We start from the raw sequence: 22908 nt of genomic DNA, 5'->3' as shown, positions 1-22908 counted from the left end.
TACTTAGTGCTCACCTGGGACCTTAAAAATATCCGTATTCATAACCTGCAGGTTTTTATATTTTCATTTGGAGTTACGAACAGCCACAAAGGTGCGTCCAAACGATATTGCTTTCACAGGTAAAACCTTCAGGTAAGCAAACCTGTATAGGTTTCTATATACTCATTTACCCTAGCCGGGGTAATGCTTGGCGAGGGGTGATTATGATGTAGCGTGCGATAAGGCTTAAACACACACGCGACACGTCCTGCAAGGGCTGTGTGTGCGCCACTGTTTGCAGTGATCTTGACCCCAAGAATTGGAGCCTTCGCCGGCTGTTTTGGCACAACACTCCCTCGCTTTCTTCTCCCGTTGAATGTTGTGTTTTTCGGCCTACCCTCACATTCTGATGCAACTCGAGCAGGCATGGGGAGGGGGGGGGGGGGGTCGAGAATGACTGACGGGGTGTAGCAACGGCACAGACACGTTTATATTATTATTCCGTGCACACAAAACAGGTGCAATGGGCTTACTGTGGAGGGATATTACATGCACAAGGTGACTACTGTCATTAGTTGGCTCTGGAAAAACAAGTTAAAACACGATACTTTAACATATTAAGTGTTGTTCCCAGGCCTCGTTCTTCGCGGGTCAATTACGCAGAACATTTTGATCTGACGGACTGGTCTGACCCCTGGACGGTCAACCATCTTATAGTTTTGAGATATAGGAAGTCTTCTGGTCATCAATTTGCATATCAAGCGGGAAAAGCTAGGCCATTTAGACTTGATTATGTTCAACCTAGGTAAAACTGACCTATTGTCATCTGAGGCTTGGAACAACACTGTCAGTGAGTATTATGTATTAAGCCTATGACAAGAAAGCACACAACGTTAAGGCGGTCCCTAATTCAGCCAAAAGTCGACTTCGCGAATCTTTTTACCAAGAGCTCAGTGCTAAAGCTCCATGCGGCCAGCTTCGCGAATCTTTTTACCAAAAGCTCAGTGCTAAAGCTCCATGCGGCCAGCTTCGCGAATCTTTTTACCAAAAGCTCAGTGCTAAAGCTCCGTGCGGCCAGCTTCGCGAATCTTTTTACCAAAAGCTCAGTGCTAAAGCTCCCTGCGGCCAGCTTCGCGAATCTTTTTACCAAAAGCTCAGTGCTAAAGCTCCATGCGGCCAGCTTCGCGAATCTTTTTACCAAAAGCTCAGTGCTAAAGCTCCATGCGGCCAGCTTCGCGAATCTTTTTACCAAAAGCTCAGTGCTAAAGCTCCATGCGGCCAGCTTCGCGAATCTTTTTACCAAAAGCTCAGTGCTAAAGCTCCATGCGGCCAGCTTCGCGAATCTTTTTACCAAAAGCTCAGTGCTAAAGCTCCATGCGGCCAGCTTCGCGAATCTTTTTACCAAAAGCTCAGTGCTAAAGCTCCATGCGGCCAGCTTCGCGAATCTTTTTACCAAAAGCTCAGTGCTAAAGCTCCATGCGGCCAGCTTCGCGAATCTTTTTACCAAAAGCTCAGTGCTAAAGCTCCATGCGGCCAGCTTCGCGAATCTTTTTACCAAAAGCTCAGTGCTAAAGCTCCATGCGGCCAGCTTCGCGAATCTTTTTACCAAAAGCTCAGTGCTAAAGCTCCATGCGGCCAGCTTCGCGAATCTTTTTACCAAAAGCTCAGTGCTAAAGCTCCATGCGGCCAGCTTCGCGAATCTTTTTACCAAAAGCTCAGTGCTAAAGCTCCATGCGGCCAGCTTCGCGAATCTTTTTACCAAAAGCTCAGTTTTAAAGCTCCATGCGGCCAGCTTCGCGAATCTTTTTACCAAAAGCTCAGTGCTAAAGCTCCATGCGGCCAGCTTCGCGAATCTTTTTACCAAAAGCTCAGTGCTAAAGCTCCATGCGGCCAGCTTCGCGAATCTTTTTACCAAAAGCTCAGTGCTAAAGCTCCATGCGGCCAGCTTCGCGAATCTTTTTACCAAAAGCTCAGTGCTAAAGCTCCATGCGGCCAGCTTCGCGAATCTTTTTACCAAAAGCTCAGTGCTAAAGCTCCATGCGGCCAGCTTCGCGAATCTTTTTACCAAAAGCTCAGTGCTAAAGCTCCATGCGGCCAGCTTCGCGAATCTTTTTACCAAAAGCTCAGTGCTAAAGCTCCATGCGGCCAGCTTCGCGAATCTTTTTACCAAAAGCTCAGTGCTAAAGCTCCATGCGGCCAGCTTCGCGAATCTTTTTACCAAAAGCTCAGTGCTAAAGCTCCATGCGGCCAGCTTCGCGAATCTTTTTATCAAAAGCTCAGTGCCAAAGCTCCATGCGGCCAGCTTCGCGAATCTTTTTATCAAAAGCTCAGTGCCAAAGCTCCATGCGGCCAGCTTCGCGAATCTTTTTACCAAAAGCTCAGTGCTTAAGCTCCGTGCGGCCAGCTTCGCGAATCTTTTTACCAAAAGCTCAGTGCTAAAGCTCCGTGCGGCCAGCTTCGCGAATCTTTTTACCAAAAGCTCAGTGCTAAAGCTCCATGCGGCCGGCTTCGCGAATCTTTTTATCAAAAGCTCAGTGCTAAAGCTCCATGCGGCCAGCTTCGCGAATCTTTTTACCAAAAGCTCAGTGCTAAAGCTCCATGCGGCCAGCTTCGCGAATCTTTTTATCAAAAGCTCAGTGCCAAAGCTCCATGCGGCCAGCTTCGCGAATCTTTTTACCAAAAGCTCAGTGCTAAAGCTCCATGCGGCCAGCTTCGCGAATCTTTTTACCAAAAGCTCAGTGCTAAAGCTCCATGCGGCCAGCTTCGCGAATCTTTTTATCAAAAGCTCAGTGCTAAAGCTCCATGCGGCCAGCTTCGCGAGTCTTTTTATCAAAAGCTCAGTGCTAAAGCTCCATGCGGCCAGCTTCGCGAATCTTTTTACCAAAAGCTCAGTGCTAAAGCTCCATGCGACCAGCTTCGCGAATCTTTTTATCAAAAGCTCAGTGCCAAAGCTCCATGCGGCCAGCTTCGCGAATCTTTTTACCAAAAGCTCAGTGCTAAAGCTCCATGCGGCCAGCTTCGCGAATCTTTTTACCAAAAGCTCAGTGCTAAAGCTCCATGCGGCCAGCTTCGCGAATCTTTTTATCAAAAGCTCAGTGCTAAAGCTCCATGCGGCCAGCTTCGCGAATCTTTTTACCAAAAGCTCAGTGCTAAAGCTCCATGCGGCCAGCTTCGCGAATCTTTTTACCAAAAGCTCAGTGCTAAAGCTCCATGCGGCCAGCTTCGCGAATCTTTTTACCAAAAGCTCAGTGCTAAAGCTCCATGCGGCCAGCTTCGCGAATCTTTTTACCAAAAGCTCAGTGCTAAAGCTCCATGCGGCCAGCTTCGCGAATCTTTTTACCAAAAGCTCAGTGCTAAAGCTCCATGCGGCCAGCTTCGCGAATCTTTTTACCAAAAGCTCAGTGCTAAAGCTCCATGCGGCCAGCTTCGCGAGTCTTTTTACCAAAAGCTCAGTGCTAAAGCTCCATGCGGCCAGCTTCGCGAATCTTTTTACCAAAAGCTCAGTGCTAAAGCTCCATGCGGCCAGCTTCGCGAATCTTTTTACCAAAAGCTCAGTGCTAAAGCTCCGTGCGGCCAGCTTCGCGAATCTTTTTACCAAAAGCTCAGTGCTAAAGCTCCATGCGGCCAGCTTCGCGAATCTTTTTACCAAAAGCTCAGTGCTAAAGCTCCATGCGGCCAGCTTCGCGAAGCATACCTCGCGTAGTCGACTTCGCCCAATTAATGACAGGCTTTAACCTACCAAGTAAGAACATCAGCTGTGTGTGCATCGTTTAGTGTGATATTCAGTTACCTCCTTCCAAAAAAAGAATACATGCACACATTCCAGAACATTTTAGTGATACTATATTTGGATTGTTAACGGCAAGCCGACACAACCATTAATTTTTGGCTTGGAGACAATGACACATGTTCTATTTGTAACAGTTTATATGTCGCGCAACTTCAAGTGAATAAATAATGCATAAACAAAACAGACCGACTGAGTCAGATAAAGCTTTTTATACAAGGGAAACGGTCACCAAGTACAAACATCTCCCTAGACATCTTTTTATATTTAGTCAAGTTTTGACTAAATATTTTAACATCGAGGGGGAATCGAAACGAGGGTCGTGGTGTATGTGCGTGTGTCTGTGTGTCTGTGTGTGTGTGTGTGTGTGTGTGTGTGTAGAGCGATTCAGACTAAACTACTGGACCGATCTTTACGAAATTTGACATGAGAGTTCCTGGGTATGAAATCCCCGAACGTTTTTTTCATTTTTTTGATAAATGTCTTTGATGACGTCATATCCGGCTTTTCGTGAAAGTTGAGGCGGCACTGTCACGCCCTCATTTTTCAACCAAATTGGTTGAAATTTTGGTCAAGTAATCTTCGACGAAGCCCGGACTTCGGTATTGCATTTCAGCTTGGTGGCTTAAAAATTAATTAATGACTTTGGTCATTAAAAATCTGAAAATTGTAAAAAAATATAAAAATGTATAAAACGATCCAAATTTACGTTTATCTTATTCTCCATCATTTGCTGATTCAAAAAACATATAAATATGTTATATTCGGATTAAAAACAAGCTCTGAAAATTAAATATATAAAAATTATTATCAAAATTAAATTGTCCAAATCAATTTAAAAACACTTTCATCTTATTCCTTGTCGGTTCCTGATTCCAAAAACATATAGATATGATATGTTTGGATTAAAAACACGCTCAGAAAGTTAAAACAAAGAGAGGTACAGAAAAGCGTGCTATCCTTCTTAGCGCAACTACTACCCCGCTCTTCTTGTCAATTTCACTGCCTTTGCCATGAGCGGTGGACTGACGATGCTACGAGTATACGGTCTTGCTGAAAAATGGCATTGCGTTCAGTTTCATTCTGTGAGTTCGACAGCTACTTGACTAAATATTGTATTTTCGCCTTACGCGACTTGTTGTCTGTTCCGCAAGCTGAATATTATAATGTGACTGTGTCAGTTCGACGTTGAATTTTAAGATTTAAAGCCAGTCTTTCTGTTGCTTCTCAAACGGAGGGAAAACGCACCTCATTTGTATTCTAACTTCGTTTTTTTTATATTTAGTCAAGTTTTGACTAAATATTTTAACATCGAGGGGGAATCGAAACGAGGGTCGTGGTGTATGTGCGTGTGTGTGTGCGTGTGTGTGTCTGTGTCTGTGTGTGTGTGTGTAGAGCGATTCAGACTAAACTTCTGGACCGATCTTTATGAAATTTGACATGAGAGTTCCTGGGTATGAAATCCCCGAACGTTTTTTTCATTTTTTTGATAAATGTCTTTGATGACGTCACATCCGGCTTTTCGTGAAAGTTGAGGCGGCACTGTCACGCCCTCATTTTTCAACCAAATTGGTTGCAATTTTGGTCAAGTACTCTTCGACGAAGCCCGGGGTTCGGTATTGCATTTCAGCTTGGTGGCTTAAAAATTAATTAATGACTTTGGTCATTAAAAATCTGAAAATTGTAAAAAAAAATAAAAATTTATAAAACGATCCAAATTTACGTTTATCTTATTCTCCATCATTTGCTGATTCCAAAAACATATAAATATGTTATATTCGGATTAAAAACAAGCTCTGAAAATTAAATATATAAAAATTATTATCAATTTTTTTTTTCGAAATCAATTTAAAAACACTTTCATCTTATTCCTTGTCGGTTCCTGATTCCAAAAATATATAGATATGATATGTTTGGATTAAAAACACGCTCAGAAAGTTAAAACAAAGAGAGGTACAGAAAAGCGTGCTATCCTTCTCAGCGCAACGAATACCCCGCTCTTCTTGTCAATTCCACGTGCACTGCCTTTGCCACGGGCGGTGGAGTGACGATGCTACGAGTATACGGTCTTGCTGCGTTGCGTTGCGTTCAGTTTCATTCTGTGAGTTCGACAGCTACTTGACTAAATATTGTATTTTCGCCTTACGCGACTTGTTTATTCATACTTGGGTGAATAATTGAAATGGCGAGCACACATTTCAAGAAATATTTAAATAGCTCATGACTTTTGACTCAACTCAGTCTCATTCTCGCAAACAGCAGCCTCGTACCCGCAAAATGTTCAGAATCTGAATATTACGGAACTGTAGACACTTCAAAGTTTGCCAAAAATTCATTCTCATTTTAAAGGAACGACAAGCAGAAACTACCGTTGAAATCATCACCTTTACGTCACGAAATTTCTCGCTACAGCGATGCCTACTTTGACAGAGCTCATTCTCGCAACCTGCATAAAGTGAACGTATGAGAATGTTGGAAGTCAGGACAATAGTGAACCAATCAGATATAGATCTCTGACAAGGTGACCACGATCTGACACAACACATGACCAGCATGGACAATATCCAACCTATTAAGATCCCATATATCAAGAAAGATCGGTATCTCGAAGAAAATGAGTCGATGACGCAGGCGCCTTCCTAGCTGAACTTTCCTTTAAAGGCATATGTACGCGCTCCCGTGTTCACAAAGTGTAGTTTGCCCATAATCGATGTCAAACGCACCATAAGACCATATAATGACGATATGTCACCATGCGCGGACCATAATACATGCATTACAGCTTGTTCTAGCCTCTGAAAAAGTGAGGATGTCAACAAAGCTGCGGTGTTCTCTCCCTTGCATCAACGTTACATGTGTTGCCAAATCTATAAATAGGACGATCCAGATCAAAATGAAAATTAACATATCTCAACATTGAAGGGGTCCTAGACCACAATATTTTGCAAGGAACTTAATTTAGCATGTCTCCAGCTGTTGGTAAAGCAATTAGCGTGTATAGTCATGGAGTACATATGCCTTTAAAGCTATCCTCATTTGAGCCCGAAATCGACTTTGCGGAGACTGCACAAAGTCTTTTTACCCCCCCAAAAATGCTATAGCTTCGCGCAGCAAGCTTCGCAAAATATACTTCGCGTTGTCGACTTCGACCAATTAAGGACAGGCTTAATGAAGGACTATTTACTTGTGCCTGAGACAAAAGATGACGCTTTCATGTCACAGTTGGTTTAAACAAGTTTATTCAATAAATTCCATTGGTACTATTACCGCATACATGAAATAAGGAACATGGAGCACAACAAGCTAGGCTTATAAGCGTACTCTTAAAAGCAAATGAAATTTGGCGGACGATTTTAACATAACAAATTTGTTCGTGTCATAAAATGACATAGCATAGTATGATATCGTTTGGTGAATCAGTGTTTTTACATTTAGTAAAGTTTTGACTAAATATTTTAACATAGAGGGGGAATCGAGACGAGGGTTGTGGTGTATGTGTGTCTGTCTGTCTCTGCGTGTTTGTGTGTAGAGCGATTGAGACCAAACTACTGAACCGATCTTTATGAAATTTGACATGAGAGTTCCTGGGAATGATATCCCCGGATTTTTTTTTTAAAAACTTTTTCGATAAATACTTTTGATGACGTCATATCCGGCTTTTTGTAAAAGTTGAGGCGGCACTGTCACACCCTCATTTTTCAATCAAATTGATTGACGAAGGCCGGACTTCGGTATTGCATTTCAGATTGGTGGCTTAAAAATTAATTCATGACTTTGGTCATTAAAAATCGGAAAACTGTAATAATTTCTTTTTATATATATATAAAACGATCCAAATTTACGTTCATCTTATTCTACATCATTTCCTGATTTCAAAAAGATATAAATATGCTATATTTGGATTAAAAACAAGCTCTGGATATTAAAAATATAAAAATTATGATCAAAATTAAATTTCCGAAATCGATTTAAAAACAATTTCATCTTATTCCTTGTCGGTTCCTGATTCCAAAAACATTAGATATGATATGTTTGGATTAAAAACACGCTCAGAAAGTTAAAACGAAGAGAGGTACAGAAAAGCGTGCTATGTAGCACAGCGAAACCACTACCGCGCTGAACAGGCTCGTCAGTTTCACTCCGTTTTGCACTAGCGGCGGACTACGGTCATTGTGAAAAAATGCAGTGCGTTCAGTTTCATTCTGTGAGTTCCACAGCTTGACTGAATGTAGTAATTTCGCCTTTCGCGACTTTTTTTCTTATATTCCCAAACATTGTTTAAAATCGCTTGTCAAATGGAATGGAAGCGCACAAGAAGTGTAACTTTATGTGTATTTTCTGCAGAGGGAAAATCCTCCTCCAGTTTCATGTCCTGGAAGATCGTGTCACATACGACACAACTTTCACTGAATAGTTATTTGTGCATTTAGTTATGAGCTTGACGGTATAATCTGTGAGTGCAGCAAATGTTAGAAGTAACTGACTGTGAGTGTGAGTGTGTGTGTGTGAGTGTATGTGTGTGTGTCAGTGTGTGTGTGTGTGTGTGTGGTTGTGTGTGTGTATGTATGTATGTATGTATGTATGTATGTATGTATGTATGTATGTATGTAAGTATGTATGTATGTATGTATGTATGTATGTATGTATGTATGTATGTATGTATGTATGTATGTATGTATGTATGTACTAGATGAATACCCGCTTCGCCGGGTACCCGGCTTTGCCGGGAAGAAGTAGAGCCGAATACCCGGAAAGGAAAGGAGATAAACGCGCAAAACACTGGAGAAGATAAGGAAGAGTTACTGGGAATGGATGTACAGAAAAACCAAAATCGGTTCAGCGCCGCACGCTGAGAGCACGTGTTGAAAATTGTCATCGACCAGATTGTGTTTTGGGTCTACCTGAATAATATGCCAACCAAATTTGAAGCAGATCCATCGAGAACTTTGGCCGTGCATCGCGAAGTGATCGACAGACAGACAGACAGACAGACAGACACAGACACAGACAAGCCGTATATAGATATAGATGTGTGTGCGTGCGTGTGTGCGTGCGTGCGGGCGTGCGTGTGCATGAACAGACATAAGTAAACACGACCTTTGTCACAAGCACAGTTGTTGTCGGGGCGCTGACCAAAGCTTGGGGTCATCGTGTTTTTATCAGACACCTCAACTGCCACCAAACTGTCCATTATGGGCCCCCTTATCACGGTCATAACAGTGGATTGACACTTACTGAGGTCACCCCAGGGGGCTTCCTGGGTCGTGAATATGAAAAACATCTCGTTGAACGATAAAGGGTTTAGCCTTCGGATGGTCTGTTGCCTAGTGGACCTGGTTGGGTGTTATTGACTATTTTGTGATCTGAAGTTGTTCTGCGATAAGTCTTTTGATGTTTAAGATACATGCGAACTACAAATCAAATCAAGGCCAAATGGAGTAAGCTTACATACAACCTTGTTAAAGTAGTGCAGCCAAACCCTAACAAACACTATTTTGCCAAGTGCCTACATGTTGTATCGAAGCTGTCTTAATCTCCTGATTAGCCTATATACTGCAATGTTTGCCCGTGATACTTTTTTGGTCAAAAATGCACAGTTCTACAATATTTTGGTCAGACCTAGAATTCCATGTAAAACTATATCCGGGAGCAGATTTATGTATGATATGAGAAAAACTCTTTATTCAAACAACCCTGCATTGGAGAAACACAAAGCAAGATTTGTATTGTATGCTAAAAATATGACAGCCAACCAGGATATATCTAAATATATATACGAAAGGTTATAATTATGAATATTTGCGATTAGAAGCAAGGAAGCGTGCAAATTAATCCTGCTAGATCGCGACAGGATAGCTTAGCGAAGCTGCTGACACGATATATAACAAGATAAAACACCCTGCATATCTTCATGATTACACATGTATTACAACGAGGGGAGACTGCTGCTACCGCGTACATATTGAAGCGTGTTACAGGAACATGTCCCCAATGGCCTACAAAAAGTATTGTACTACTGCCATTGAGGACGTTCAAAATGAATTCAATTTCATTGCTAACGTTCATGATCGGTGTGGTGTCCTCGCTTTACCAGCACGACTGAACGATTGTTAATTGTCCTCTTGTAACTATTGCACGTGATACCACTGTTATGTAACCGAGTGCCGAAACACTACGATCACCTCGGGAGGCGAAGTGCAATCAAACAGGATTAAAAATGTTAGGGCTAATTTCTTAACCCTATAAAAACTGTTATGCAAACCCGAAGGTTTCCATGAACATGCAGACAATCGGAAACCACCAGACCCCATCACAAACAGAATTCCACAATCCAGAGGTGTTGACTTAAAGGCCAACAACTCGGGTGCAGAGTCTGCTGTGAAAGGAGCGGTAGCCTCCCCTGTCACAGTTATTTCAGCAGTCTTCATTCTTTGGTGAGGAGGGAGGGGCACATGCAAAAAAACAAACAAAAAGCAAAAACATGCAAGTGCCGATCCAGAGAATATACAGAATATTTAGACAATGGTATGGTATATAATTACTGATGTAGCATGCACGGATGCTGCTTGGCGTCGGTAGTCGACAAAACACCTAAACTTCTCTCAAATCGCCGAAAACGTTGCTGTTATTTCAGCAGAGCTAGTGATTTCTTTTAGACCGGGGGAAATACAACTTCACAAAATGCCTAAACTTGTACGGTCATTTCGGAAAATGTGCCGAAGAAAATAAACCTTGCTTTAACCCTGTTTAAGCACATTCATCAGAAGTCAAAATCATACTATTGCAACAGCGACTGAGTTGGCAAGTATTTAAAATATCACACACACACGCGTACGCACGCACACACACGCGCGCGCGTACGCACGCACGCACGCACGCGCACGCAGGCAGGCAGGCACGCCAGAGACTGAAGAGTACACATCTGTATACTCTATAGTCTCTGGGCACGCACGCACACACACATACACACACACACACACACCAAACAGGCGTACTGGTAGATATTTTGTTTGAATTGCTGTTTGACTCAACCAGTGACATTCTCTTCATGACTTGACTTGTTTTGACTGTTGGGCTGACACAGTGACCTTTAGCGCGAGAATTGGGATTCAGTCACACTCAGCAAGAAATATCAGTCTGGGAAATATGTCTGACACGATCGCTGTTCCAACGTGGAAAGTGGTTGAATGTCCTTATCGTGTAGACGGTCTTGTAAATAAATGACTGTAGATTCGCCGAGGTTTTAACATGATATAAGAGCAGCCCTACACTTAACTTGCACACATACACACAATCTACATCCTGGTGGTTTTTTGTGCAGAATGAGGATTTTTGCTGAAAGTTAATTTCGTCACCAACACACTTGTGTCAATCTACTAAATGATCAGCAAACATTCCCTCTCTGCGCATAGAGCCTGATATCAATGAGGCGAAGTCGACTTTGCGAAATCTAACTCACGACGCTCTCTGCACGAAGCTTTGGCACTGACTTTTTTGTTAAAAAGACTTTGCGAAATCTAACTCACGACGCTCTCTGCACGAAGCTTTGGCACTGACTTTTTTGTTAAAAAGACTTTGCGAAATCTAACTCACGACGCTCTCTGCACGAAGCTTTGGCACTGACTTTTTTTGTTAAAAGGACTTTGCAAAGTCTAGCTCACGACGCTCTCTGCAAGAAGCTTTGGCACTGACTTTTTTTGTTAAAAAGACTTTGCGAAATCTAACTCACGACGCTCTCTGCAAGAAGCTTTGGCACTGACTTTTTTGTTAAAAAGACTTTGCGAAATCTAACTCACGACGCTCTCTGCAAGAAGCTTTGGCACTGACTTTTTTGTTAAAAAGACTTTGCGAAATCTAACTCACGACGCTCTCTGCACGAAGCTTTGGCACTGACTTTTTTGTTAAAAAAACTTTGCGAAATCTTCGCGAATACAACGTTTGGCTCAATTAAGGCCGACAGCTTCACAGCAGCTGGGGTGTGGATGTTAAGTATGTGTCCAAGTGGACAGAGTTTCACTTCTTATCCCATGTAAAAGCCTAGACATATCTTTGACTTTGGTGGTGTATAAGGCACAACAAAAAAAGTTGTATGTTTCTGGTCATCCGACCCTACCTAGTTTTTTCCCGCCGACCCTAGACTTTTTTTTATTGCATTTGTAAAAAAAAAAAAAAGCAAAAAAAACAAGAAGAGCAAACGCTCGATCGAGTCACTTTCGCAGTTCTGAATATTATATGAGGCATCAGATGGACAGGAAGAAATTGCTATTCACAACACAATGAGTCACGTTCACATAAAATTTGAGCCCGGTCACTTTTATAGTTTCCGAGAAAAGCCCAACGTTAAGTTGTGTGTTGCCGAACAGAAAAGGCTAGTTATCTCCCTTGTTTTTCTGATAACGTTCGTAAAAGGCTACAGATGTAAATACTTTGATGTAAAGAATAATCCTACAAAGTTTCAATCACATCCGATGAACTTTGTCAAAGATATAAAATGTCTAATTTTTCCTTTGACGCTGACCTGTGACCTTGAAAAAGGTCAAAGGTCAACGAAACCATCGTTAAAGGCAGAGTAAGCCTCCCGTAAACCATCACAGATACGGTCAGGCTTTTACACACAGTACAAACACCATTTCATTTAAACACTCACCAATTGAGAACATCCTAGGTGCCCTCCGTAAAGAGCGAGCAATTTTCAAAGAATTTATTTTTGCGTGGTTTATCTTACCCCTGAGCCATCGTGAACCCGTGTGATCCAGTTTTCCCTTTTCACAATGCAGTCGTCATAGTTAGTCATTTGAATGCGACTCGACGTGAGCTTATCTACAATAGCACGTTTTTTTTATGCACGAAACAACGGCTGTGGTTCACAAGAACTCTAGCGATGGCTTTTGACTGTTGAGAGGAACGGCGATTTGCACTGATAAACCGGCCGTCGTCTGCTACGACCCTTGCGTGACCCTGCTTCCGGGCTTTTCTTTTTTTAAACTTTCACAACTTCGAATTGTTCTGATCTTGTCTTGATGAAAAACGAATTCTTTTATGATTAAAGAATGTTTGTGTAACAAGCTGTCAATTTATTATTTAGATTTTAAAAGTTAGGTCTAGCGCAAAAACGAGGCGCCGTTGTTGTTAACGGAACAAGTCTACGAAAATAAATTCTTGGAAAATGTCTCACGCTCGACAGAAAGCAGCCAGGATGTTCCCGTTCGGTGAGCGTTCAAATGGAAGTATGCTTGTACTGTATTTAGACGCTCGGGGAGCTCTGTGATGGTTTACGGGAGGCTTACTGTGCCTTTAAGGTGGTGTCTACGGACGGCCGGCCGGCCGGACGGCCGGCCGGACAGACTAACACTGACCGATTACATAGAGTCACTTTTTCTCAAGTGACTCAAAAAGCGTCAAAACGAAAGTAACAGACGGCAGACGACACTAGGGGGAATAACCCCGCATCCCTTTTATCTCATTTGTTTTGTAATGTGTTGTCTTTCTCTTTGTATAGTAATTCCAGTCTCTTTGCGTCACTGTATAGTTATTTTCTACCCTGACCAAAAAAAAAAAAAAAAAAATTCCTACCTACCTACCCTATTTTTTGTAGCCATGTTACCAGAAACTATACAACTTGTTTGTGTGTGCCTTAGATCGTTTACACAGAAACAAAATGTTGTGTGTATGTGTCCAAATGGAGGGAGTCTCTAATCCTAAGTAAAAGCCTGGACATATTTGTGGTTGTTGATAAGATCGTTTACACGGAAAGCAAAGAATTCACAGGAAGTCAAAATAGCTGATTCAAAAGAGACCTTCAGCATAGGCCCTTTATGTCCTCATTCTGCGCTGTGCACAACTTTACTTTACTTTATTTGGTGTTTACCGTCGTTTTCAACCATGAAGGTTATATCGCGACGAGGGAAAGGGGGGAGATGGGATAGGGGAAAGGGGGGAGATGGGATAGAGCCATTTGTTAAGTGTTTCTTGTTCACAAAAGCACAAATCAAAAAATTGCTCCAGGGGATTGCAACGTAGTACAATATATGACCTTACTGGGAGAATGCAAGTTTCCAGTACAAAGGACTAAACATTTCTTACATACTGCTTGACTAAGATAGTGCACAACTGAGGAAACATATATTTATCTAGTATCCCGTGCCGTGACTGAATCCCGTTTGTCTACTCTGTAGTACGTACTGCACGGTACGCTAAAACAACCATGTACACGCTCTTAGGGAACACAATCTTACATCAATAATGGATTTTGATAAGACTGACTCGCATCAGTCACAAACCTAGCTCTCTTCCTCCCACGAGTGTAGATTGCAAGCAGAATTAAAGAAACTCTCTTTGTCAAGGAGACAGTGATATCTGAACAAATAAGCCTGCATCTGTCGAGAAGTTAACGAGGATACGATTTAATCACACACGTCATGTTTTGCTAGCACTGGATGCAACTGACCTGGGCTTGTTTGCCTACGACATTGATAGTTTGTGAAAGGCGTCATTTTGTACAGTGTCTGTGACGCTTGCGACACTTTACGTCGGGCGTCGGAGTAGAGGGACGCGGATACAGCCGGGGTCTGCGCAACGAAGAAACGCAGAATATATTAGGCCAAAAAGAAAAATATGTCTGTTTCCGGTAACCCGACCGACCCTACAGTGTTGTTTTTTTTCGCTTTTCGCACAAAAAAACAAACACATGAAGTCAAGTATACTTTATTTGGTTTCAATATATCTAGGTCAAAAACATGTGCTAAATAATTGTAAGTAAACTAAGGAAGCGTTTAAAAAAAAACACGTAAAAAGACGTCAACAAAACGTAAGAAAAAGATTTAAAAAAACAATAATAAAAATTTTAAAAAAACGACCGACCGACCCAATTTTTTTTTTTTTCGGAGATGTTACCGGAAACAGACATATTTTTCTTTTTGGCATTATCTATATTTCACACAGGTGTACCGACATGTTTAGCTTGTTTAGCAGGCGGATCTGCAGCATGCTAACACGGCACTGTAGTTTTCTCTTCTTTTTGTTTAAGTGAGTGAAATTTGCACTTTCTGTCAATGAGCATGTCACGCCAAAAAGACTGTACCTTCTCTCTCGCTGTAGCAAATCGCCAATATTGCAAACCAGCACACATCTGTCAAGGCTTTTACGTGTGGCATGAGCATCTTTCCGCTGACACACATAAGCCTACCAAGATTAAACAGACAGGCAACGTCCTGTGCAAAATGAAAATTAATTAGTTGTAAAATTAATCACGTAAATGACACCAGTATCAATCTGTGAAAATAATTAAGCAAAACATCTCCATTCTGCACATGAATGCTGTCATGCTATTAACGTATGATTTGTGTCCCAGTGAAAGAGTGCTCTTATTCCACATGAAAGCTTGAGAGATCAGTGGAGGGATAAAGGATAGAAAGTTTCTTTCGTGAAACAGTATATAATGTATTATGTCAAAATAGACATATATATATGCATGTGCAAGAAACACGTGGACAGAGCAATGTACACAGCAACACACACACACACACACACACACACACACACACACACACACACACACACACACTGTCACACACACACACATACACACACACACAACCACACACACACACACACAAACACACACACACACACACACGCACACACACACATACACACACACACAAATAATATAGACAAAAGTGGTGTTGATAGTAATATACACACTGCTCAGTTAACACACAATGCATACATGTACAATACAGACATAATGTGTGTACACTATTATAGACATAACGCTGTATGTAGAGGCAACTCGTGAGGACTCAGACACGGGGAGATAGACGAGAGGACAGTGTCACGGAGGGGTTACAACGCATGTTCCACCTGTCGCGACCATCATCACCTCTCATATCTCACCAGTCACAGGTAAGACAAAAGTCTCAACACTTAGACGCACCTCTGTATGTTCAGAAAGTGAGTGAAGAAGTCACCGACTTAGTAAACGTTCACATTAAAGCTTGAAAGTATTTGCACCCCCCGCCTCCCCCCCTCCCCCCCCTCCCCCGCCTACCCCCTCCCCATAATTTTTTTTAGCTTAATAGCATGAGCAGTCGAGATATTTCGCCCGTACCCGTATTTTTGGCTAAAATAAAAAAGAGCACCATTACGGGCGGGCAACATCCGATGTTATTCTTTCAACTGCTCCCAATAAATGTTCGCGCCAAAACCATAACCACCCCCCCCCCCCCCCGACCTGCCATGCGTTGCTCAGAATCACAATAACCCGCTCAGAGAAAAGTCGCTCTGGATTGGTCTATGCAACGGGCTCACAACGAGGCAAATCGCTTCACGATGGCGACGAAGAAAGCACGATTGCTGCGAGATATGAAAAAAGTTGTACTTCTTAAACTAGTAGACGATTCGGTCAGTGAAATCGTCAGAGAGAATGTAGTTATGATGGGAAATTTAGCTGGGGTAGTACCTGAACCTTGAAAAGCGGTGGATCCCTCGGGTCACGTCGAAAACCACGCCGAGAAGATCGAAACACGCTACACGGCATCGCAGTGTAAACACCGCCGCCATCTTGGATAACGCGGCGGGCGGTGGGCGAGCATATACCAAAGCCGCTCGCCGAGTGCTTCGCGAGCGCTTTCCTGCACTGCCCTAAGAAACGGCTTTTTTGTCATTCGCACTGCGAGCGACCCGTGGCGAACCGCTCTGGGCAACTCGTCTCTTGTCTCTGTACTAACACGTCCATAAACCGTGACACACAGATCCGTCAACGGAACTTCATGTTTGAATTCATAAATTTATGTATAATAAGTCTAAAGCCTTCTTGCATGGCGTGCATGCATCCAAATGCTGCTTGCCTAACAATTCATTTCCTGTAATAAGATACGCAAGTATATAATATACGTCCGTGTTAGAGTCTAACAAAGCGCACGATCTCAAGGTAAAAAGATACTGACGGCGCTCCTTGTGAGTATCATAATCACAAGTACATCTCTACCCTTGAGAGGTTTAAAACCATTCCCTCAAGCACGTCGCTCTTTATCCCATTGTGATCCTTTCAGTGTTTAATCCCTGTGCCGGTGCTAAGTGCACACAGTCTGCTGACAGAGGCACCTTAAAGACGCAGTCATTTTCGATTCGAATCATCATATCACTTATGGCCAAGCTTTTACACTGATAGGAAAAGGCCATAACACCAATGGGACATATACCAAACATCAGGATTTTACACTGATAGAAAAAGGCCATAACACCAATGGGACATATACCAAACATCAGGCTTTTACACTGATAGAAAAAGGCCATAACACCAATGGGACATATACCAAACAACAGGCTTTTACACTGATAGGAAAAGGCCATAACGCCAATGGGACATATACCAAACATCAGGCTTTTACACTGATAGGAAAAGGCCATACACCAGATGGATATATACCAAACATCAGGCTTTTACACTGATAGGAAAAGGCCATACACCAGATGGATATATACCAAACATCAGGCTTTTACATTGATAGAAAAAGGCCATACACCAGATGGATATATACCAAACATCAGGCTTTTACACTGATAGGAAAAGGCCATACACCAGATGGATATATACCAAACATCAGGCTTTTACACTGATAGGAAAAGGCCATAACACCAATGGGACATATACCAAACATCAGGCTTTTACACTGATAGGAAAAGGCCATAACACCAATGGGACATATACCAAACATCAGGCTTTTACATTGATAGGAAAAGGCCATAACACCAGATGGATATATACCATACATCAGGCTTTTACACTGATAGGAAAAGGCCATACACCAGATGGATATATACCAAACATCAGGCTTTTACACTGATAGGAAAAGGCCATAACACCAATGGGACATATACCAAACATCAGGCTTTTACATTGATAGAAAAAGGCCATACACCAGATGGATATATACCAAACATCAGGCTTTTACACTGATAGGAAAAGGCCATAACAGCAGATGGATATATACCATACATCAGGCTTTTACACTGATAGGAAAAGGCCATAACACCAGATATATACCAAACATCAGGCTTTTACACTGATAGGAAAAGGCCATAACGACAATGGGATATATATCAAACATCAGGCTTTTACACTGATAGAAAAAGGCCATAACGCAAATTGGACATATATATATATCAAACATCAGGCTTTTACACTGATAGAAAAAGGCCATAACGCCAATGGGATATATACCAAACATCAGGTTTTTACACTGATAGGAAAAGGCCATAACACCAGATGGATATATACCATACATCAGGCTTTTACACTGATGGGAAAAGGCCATAACACCAGATGGATATATACCAAACATCAGGCTTTTACACTGATAGGAAAAGGCCATAACGCAAATTGGACACATATATATATATATATACCAAAAAATCAACAACCTGACTGCTTTCTGTTTCATAAAAAAACCACAATTCCCACTCTACAAAAAAAGTACCCAGGCTGTTGAGTTTTGAACTGTGTCCAAGTGAAGACATGGTCTCATCATCCCACCAGTCCTGTAAGCCTTATTGGCAGATCTGAGTCGGTAAGCAGAACTATTTGCACAAGAAAGACGGTGCCTTTAAAAAAGCCTAAATGGAATCGACTCCCTGGGAGGTTGAACAAACTCCGTAGATATGGAAGATGCTTTGTGGACTGGTGGCCTATCATGTCATGTTCGAGGACGTGGACAGAAGTTATGAGAGAGATATTGTACGCCTCTGCAAACACACTACGGTTGTGTTTAAAGTGGGTGTGTTTGTTGATTGTGATGATCCCTTTTGTGACTGAAATCTTGAGGAATTAAGTGCTTGGGTGAATATCACTTACATTCATTGAGGAATAAAGTACGACAGATGTGGATATGAACCAGAAATACTGACAAGCACGTGCTCTGTATGTCTCTCTCTCTCTCTCTCTCTCTCTCTCTCTCTCTCTCTCTCTCTCTCTCTCTCTCTCTCTCTCTCTCTCTCTCTCTCTCTCTCTCTCTCTCTCTCTCTCTCTCTCTCTCTCTCTCTGCCGTACACACGCACATACACACTAACGCACGCACCCATGCACACTAACACACACACACACACACTCTCTCTCTCTTTGTCTCTCTGTGTCCCGCCCGTACACACACACACACACACACACACACACACACACACACACACACACACACAAACACACACACACACACACACACACACACACACCATTACCACCCCGCCCCACCCCACCGCAGTCCCTCGACATCATTGGTGAACATCAAAGTTCATTCAGCACTCCTAAACTGCTGATTTGCCACACACAAAAAGACACACATTCACACCTGTTCGGGAGGTCTCGGGGTACTACTGCATACAGAACAACGGTGCACACACCAGAACAAGGTGAGCAAGCTGCAAACAGGTGAACTTCACTCTACACCTGCGTGTTAATGTGTCGTCAAAGCAATCACAGACTTTTGATAAGACTACTGTCAACTTTACACACAACCCTCGACCGCCTCTCGATCAGCGAATAAATTCACTTGATGGCAACCGCACCGTGGACCTGTGAAGAGTTTTTGTGCAACCTTGCGCATGCACAAACTGAATGTTCCCTGTGATCGCGTTAGCCAGTGTCTTATCGCTTGAATATATATTGTAAATATTGGCTAACATTTGAAACTGCTGGGGGTAAAATAGACGAAAATACATGTAGTCACCTTTGATTGCATTTGACACCTTTTCATACTTCATTATCAAAGTGTTACTGCAATGTTAGTAGGTCCCTGTTTGACTGGTTACCATGACATGATGGCTGTGTGTGTGTGTGTGTGTGTGTGTGTGTGTGTGTGTGTGTGTGTGTGTGTGTGTGTGTGTGTGTCTGTCTGTCTGTCTGTCTGTCTGTCTGCCTGTCTGTCTGTCTGTGTCTGTCTGTCTGTGTGTCTGTCTGCGTCCGTCTGTGTGAGCTAGTCTTCTAATGTAACCATAATACTAGTTTACAAAACACCTAGAGCGACCGCTGTCTTCCCTAACGCAGAAACCATGCTATCCATAGAAGGAAGAACAATGGTTTCAGAGAACCGTAATACGTTTCCGCGAAAAACAATTGCGAGGAAGTTTCCGCGAAAAGAATACTTAGTAATACTTCTGCAAAAGGCTCTTTTCTCGACATTGCATGGTATGTGAATCTTTACTTAAACCTGAAGTTTAAGTTAATTCCTGATATCGCAGAAGAAGAGGAAGTTCGAGTGTGGCCTTGATTTTCATTCCTTATGTGAATTAAGCTACTCGGCTTTTTGTCTTGCTCTGTTACTCGACCCTAGCTTTCAGTAAAACTGGGTCAGTGGAAACGGGGCAATGGAGTCATAATTCACTCGCACACAAAAAAGAGAAGAAAAACACACACCAGTTTACGAGCACTAGTTTGTGCCTCTTACAGAAAAAAGTCCTATTTGGTTTGGACAGGAACAATTCAACCACGACCAACACGTAGTCAGCAGAAATTAAAAGTGAATAAGCTTGGTATGCAAGTAGTCCGTTTTTCTTGGTGAGAAAGCCAGGAGAGTACAGGAAGGTAATCAAAGTTATAAATATCCAGACAGAAAACATCTTCAACCCTTATTCTGGAAACAAAGCTTATCCGGGTAATGGTGTCAAATTAAAACCGAATACGTTGGATATATAACACCTGTCCATTTTTCTTCAGGTGAAAGCCCTATAAAGGAGTACAGGAAGGTAAAGCTCTGATATTCCACACACATAACAATTCTCCAACCCTGATCCTGGGACCAAAGCTTATGCTGGTAATCGGGACACATTCTGTGCTAAGGCCTAAAAAAAAAATAGGTGTGGTTACGGTAACCCGACCTACCCTATTTTTAGGGGCCGATCCTATAACTTTTTATTACATTTGTCAACAAAAAAAACAAAAAACAAAAAAAAAACGAGTGTAAAAAACGCAATGAAAGCGGAAGCGCCCGTGTCGCACACTTATTTCCCTGTCAAGTAGGTTTAATTTGTACACATTAGAAAAAAAAGTAAAAAAAAAAAAGTGATTGCCTACCTACCTACCCTATTTTTTTTTGGCTATGTTACCGTAACCACACCTATTTTTTTTTTGGCCTAAGACAGGAACAGGCCTCCCCACTGTCTTTGTGACAAACGCCAAGCTCACATTAACCCCCTCGCTGAATAAATCTGACATTAAGCCCCCTCCTTTCTGAAACTCTACATACAGAAAGTACTCCATACACTACGCGTAAAAGGCCAAGAAAAGCCTTGTCGAGGCGAACTTAATGGGTTAAACTTAAAGGTGGTCGTCCACATTTTTGCTTTTTTTCAATAATCTTATGGTTAGATTTCGCTAAAAAGTTATGTCAGATGATGAATGAACCATGGGGAAAAAAGTTATAGAAACAAAAATATATGTAAAAAAAGATTTTATTTTTGGGTAGCGTGACTCACGCTTCCAATATTTTGTTTTCTGTTTGCTGAGAACATGTGCTTTGCCTAAAAATACTGACCAATCAAATTCATGTCACTATGCTTATAGCCACGCCCAAGCAAGTGCAGCAACAGTTTGACACTGGAGCGCTGTCCACGCTTTTTTTAAACGCACGAAATGCACGGGATTTGAGAGGAGTTTTGCGCTTGGCATTTTCCAAATAAGGATATCCTACTATGAGTACTACGCTGGAATACTACAATGAATTTTCAAACGGCTACACTGGCTTCGTCTTTCCTGATCGAAAGGGGGTGTATTGTGGATATTTGTAGATAATAGACACTGCATTTTAATGGTCAAATGGCGATTTCGGTAAAAAAAAATGTAGACAAGGACCTTTAAAGGCTCAATACTTCCCGCGTATACGATCATATTCACCGCCAAAAATCTGTCCTGGCTTTTACAATAGATAAGAAGATCATTTCCCTTTGACGCATACCAAAATATACACCGGGGCTGGTTTCTTTGCAGAGTGAAAATATTTTGCTAAATTAATGTTGTAAATGACAACAATGTGAACCTGTGGACATGTGAAATCGGCTCAAGACTCTGCACAAAAAGCAGCCTTGATACTTAGTATTTGTCAAAGTTGAAGGATTGTTTGTTTGTTTGTTTGTTTGCTTGCTTAACGCCCAGCCGACCACGAAGGGCCATATCAGGGCGGTGCTGCTTTGACATATAACGTGCGCCACACACAAGACAGAAGTCGCAGCACAGGCTTCATGTCTCACCCAGTCACATTATTCTGACACCGGACCAACCAGTCCTAGCACCCCATAATGCCAGACGCCAGGCGGAGCAGCCACTAGATTGCCAATTTTAAAGTCTTAGGTATGACCCGGCCGGGGTTCGAACCCACGACCTCCCGATCACGGGGCGGACGCCTTACCACTAGGCCAACCGTGCCGGTCAAAGTTGAAGGACGCTCTTATCACAAGCGAAAGCCTAGACTGAGGTGCACGAACCGAATCTGGGTGCCACTGCAGCGCTCAAAGTCCACAAAATGGGGCACTGGCCTTTGGCTAGTAGGCTACTTCTCATAATTTACTAGCCAGAGAGCAAATTTTACTCGCCAAACCAACTATTTGTTTCGGCAACTGCACTCGCATTTGGCGAGTTGATTTACATTTCTACTCGCCATTTACATGTTTCTACTCGCCATGGCGAGTAAAATACTTGCCACTTTCAGACCTGCACTGAAGACTCACAAATATCTCAATTCAACCAATCCGACCCCGCGGCTGCGTATCACCCATTTGGGTGGCACCCAGTTTCGCTTCGTGCACCTCAGTCCTAGGCAGATCTCTTGAGGTTGCAAATGATTGCTTATCCGAGAAGTTCTGAGCCTTTAATGGGGTAAACCAAAGTTTGACCAGGTGACAAGCGGGTTTTGCCTCTGACTTGCCTGAGCTCAAGTAATGCCAAGTTAAGTCAAACCTCGTGCCACCCTGGGTCCCGATTCCCAGTGACAACCCGAACCGCCCTGATAAACGCCCAGTAAATGAGAAATTGAAGTGATGTGCTGTTTGCGAAAGGCACAGATTAGTATTTGCACGAGTCTCTGCTAGACTTCATTTGCCCAATTACAGGTACTTAGGTAAAACTCAGTATTCGCGTGTACCTGCCTGAGGTACGAAAA

The 22908-nt window shown here is 42.4% G+C and overlaps 2 protein-coding genes and 1 long non-coding RNA gene across 3 annotated transcripts in view; 2 read left to right on the top strand and 1 right to left on the bottom strand.

The window, feature by feature from the left end:
* Positions 1 to 22908, top strand: part of LOC138945633 (uncharacterized) — a 152020-nt gene that overhangs the window by 50904 nt on the left and 78208 nt on the right. The gene's annotated exons all lie outside the window — the stretch shown is intronic.
* Positions 1 to 22908, bottom strand: part of LOC138945638 (uncharacterized) — a 120170-nt gene that overhangs the window by 93253 nt on the left and 4009 nt on the right. The window lies entirely within an intron of this gene.
* Positions 11953 to 22908, top strand: part of LOC138945639 (uncharacterized) — a 137122-nt gene continuing 126166 nt past the window's right edge. The window contains exon 1 of the long non-coding RNA XR_011449057.1: positions 11953 to 13065. This is a non-coding gene — a long non-coding RNA (uncharacterized lncRNA). The remainder of the gene's footprint in view (positions 13066 to 22908) is intronic.

This window comes from Littorina saxatilis, linkage group LG13, assembly GCF_037325665.1.
Source record: "Littorina saxatilis isolate snail1 linkage group LG13, US_GU_Lsax_2.0, whole genome shotgun sequence".
In the NCBI taxonomy this organism is placed as follows: Eukaryota; Metazoa; Mollusca; class Gastropoda; order Littorinimorpha; family Littorinidae; genus Littorina; species Littorina saxatilis.
The sequence above is the reverse complement of the archived record's forward strand: the minus strand, read 5'-3'. Positions and strand labels throughout refer to the sequence as shown.